We start from the raw sequence: 2,192 nt of genomic DNA, 5'->3' as shown, positions 1-2,192 counted from the left end.
ACAAACAAAAAAAAACAAAAAAGAAAGAAAGAAAGAAAGAAATAATTGTTTGTATGTATGCATAGTTATACATACATTTATTCTTCTAGACAGTGGTTCTCAACCTACAGGTGGAGACCCTTTCACAGTGACAAAGACTAAGACTGTTGGAAAGCACAGAGATTTACATTTCGATTCATAACAGTAGTAAAATTATAGTTATGATGTAGCAACAAAAATAATGTTATGCTTGGGGGTCGCCACAGCATGAGGAACTGGAGAAAGTGGTCGCAGCGTTAGGAAGGTTGGGAACCCTAAGTCATAAACAAGAGATGACAGACAGGCGGGCACGCAAGGAATAAAACACATTTTACGCCTGGCTTCTCTGCATAGTTTTCTTAAAATGTGTCTTTCTCTGGGAATGTCTCTCATCTTTTAGACATCTGTTTTGTGTAGCTTTTCTTGAGCTCTGGCTTTTCACCGGAATTCTCCTGGAATTTCATCCAGGAGGACATTTGGTTTCATTATGACATCTTCCAGGGTCCTTCCCGCCCCAGCCCTTCCTTCTTTCCTAAGTTGTGTTCATAATGATCCCACATTTCCTTCCTTCTTCCTGTAGTGCTTCCTATTGAGATCAGCAACACATAAGAATAGTTATTGTACAGCAATAACTATTGATAACTATTGATAAATATTGATCAGCAGTGAATTCACCCGAGATTTGAAAGACTTCACTACTGCCCCGAATCCCTCACCCCTCCTTCTGGCCCCGTCTCTTCCCACGGAACCCCCTTTTTTCTTACTGGAATGCATTGCCCTGACTCACTGAGTTTTAGGACTGGCTTGGACAGTGGGATTTTGGTATGCACACTGATAGTATACACTTCATTTGTGCTGCTGGCTTTTGACTTCCCCTCTTGTTGTGAGCTGCAATGAACGTACTTCAGAAGAAGAGTGAATGGCAGAAGGAACAGTCACTCTAGCAGCCCACGTGTCCAACCTGAGTTTGAGCTGCCCCAGGTAGACCTGACCCAGCTAGACACATCTAATAAATGCTTCTTGTTTCACACCCTATAACTTAAGAAATATGTCTGTGAGCTTTTGTTAACCTGACACAAATGTAGACATACTGAGAAGGAATCGGCTCATTTGGGGACATTTTCTTAATTCCTAATTGATGGAGGAGGACTCAGTCCACTGTGGGTGGTGCCATTCCTGGGCAGGTGGGCCTGGGCTATGCACGAGTGGGCTGAGCCAGCTAGGGGAAATGGGCAAGTAAGCAGTGTTCCCCCCCGGCTTCTGCTCTAGTTCCTGCCTTAGCTGCCCTGGATGATGGACTGTGATTTGGAAATCAAATAAACCTTTTCCTCCCCAGGTTGCTTCTGGCCAGTGTATTATCACAGCAACAGAAATCCACGCTAACAAAAGGGGATTCTGAAGTTGATGCTTTAATCTATGTGAATGTTTGAGAGAAGGATGGGAGTGGGGAAGAAATGAGCTCCTTGGGGTGTTTCAGGATGCTTCAGAAGCAAAGTACGTGTTAGTTTTGTGCACCAAACGATCCATGTTTCTATCAGAAACTCAAGCTGACTTTGGAGCACCTTTAACACTGCTAGGATGCCTCTGGTGTAGGGTAGCGATGGCTCTCCGTATCACAGCTTATGAGGGCTTCGGCTGCTGTTGAAATTCCACTTATCACCCATTTCTGGCAGATTTCCGGACCAAAGTCTCCCGGTGGGGAGGGGAGTGACAGTTCCTGAAACTCCCTTGGCTGTGACCCTAATGTTGAGTTCAATATACTTTTTTCTGACTTAACAAGGCCAATGTTTATTAGAAGGTCTTTATTCCTGGCAACAGGCAGCACAGAGAGGAGCCCTTAGCTATCATCAAATCTTCCAGAAAGACAGCACGAACATGCTTGGCATCCTTACTGTTTTTATTTGTATTAATTACTTTTCTGCGGCTGTGATGAAACACCATGGCTAAGGCAATTTATAGAAAAAAGAAAAGAGCACATTTTGCTTGTGGTCCCAGAGGGATGAGAGAGTTCATCTTGTCCTGGGAGCTAGCATCAGGCATGGCGGCAGAGGAGGGAAGCTGAGAGATCGTGTGCCTTACTGGAAACTTGGAACAGAGAAGGGAAGTGAAATCGAGCAAGGTTACAAACCCTCAAAGCCAACCCCAGTGACATATGTCCCCCAGCAAGACCACAT

Source organism: Apodemus sylvaticus, chromosome 3 (assembly GCF_947179515.1).
Source record: "Apodemus sylvaticus chromosome 3, mApoSyl1.1, whole genome shotgun sequence".
Classification (NCBI taxonomy): Eukaryota; Metazoa; Chordata; class Mammalia; order Rodentia; family Muridae; genus Apodemus; species Apodemus sylvaticus.
This window is presented reverse-complemented; position numbering follows the sequence as displayed.